Source organism: Crocuta crocuta, unplaced genomic scaffold (genome assembly GCF_008692635.1).
Source record: "Crocuta crocuta isolate KB4526 unplaced genomic scaffold, BGI_CrCroc_1.0 scaffold50, whole genome shotgun sequence".
NCBI classification, from domain to species: Eukaryota; Metazoa; Chordata; class Mammalia; order Carnivora; family Hyaenidae; genus Crocuta; species Crocuta crocuta.
In genome coordinates this window covers 7,346,062-7,346,876 of record NW_027527428.1, presented here as the reverse complement: position 1 = coordinate 7,346,876, position 815 = coordinate 7,346,062, and positions in this window count along the sequence as shown.

Sequence of the window (815 nt, the reverse complement as noted above, 5' to 3'; positions counted from 1 at the left end):
GGAAAAGGCAGGAACCACCCCCCACACCAGGTTCTCTTGCCCAGAAGGGGGCCCTGGATCCAGATCCATTGCCGGTTTTAGGGAATTCCGAACCCAGGCAGGGAGGGGACACCACAGGCCTCCGCACACCTCGCTGCCCGGGGAAACCTGAGGGTCGGGAGACTGACCGGTAGGTACAGTGTTCACTTGGGCGAACTACCACCGTAGGGATGTTCACGGTTTTTGAAAGACTGAGACACAGGCGCCGAAGTATCTACAAATGATTCAAAGTCTGGAATTTGCTTCCAAATAATGCAGTGAGTGGGTGGGGAAGGAGCTGTGGGTGTGAAGGTCATGGGCGGCCCGGGCGTGCACGGGCCAGGCTTGTTTTATGGAGACCCAGCGGGATTTAGTGCCTTTACAGGCTGGGGCAACCCTCACCGCTAACATTTTTCAATACACTTGAAAAGCCCCAGGACCAGAGTGTCAGGCGTCCTGATGTCTGAACGAGCTGCCAGTGGACTGCGTGTCAGTCCGGCGGGCAGGCGGCCCCGGGGCAGCGCCCACGGGCCCCGGAACACGGAAGGGTTTCAGGGGCTCGCACACCGGCTCCTGCCCCAGCCTGTCTGTCCAAAGGTCCGCAATCAAAGAGCCAGGGTGGCCCAGCCCCTTTCTGGGCTTGCCAGCACCTGGGCATCGCCCAAGAGCCCAGGACGCCGATTCAAGGCACTCCCCCCACGGCCAAAGGGGGGCTCCCAGGGCAGCGGGCAGCCCAGCCGTGGTGCCTGGGAGCCTGCTGAGAAGGGGAAACCCAGGGGTCCGTGGTACCTTGGATC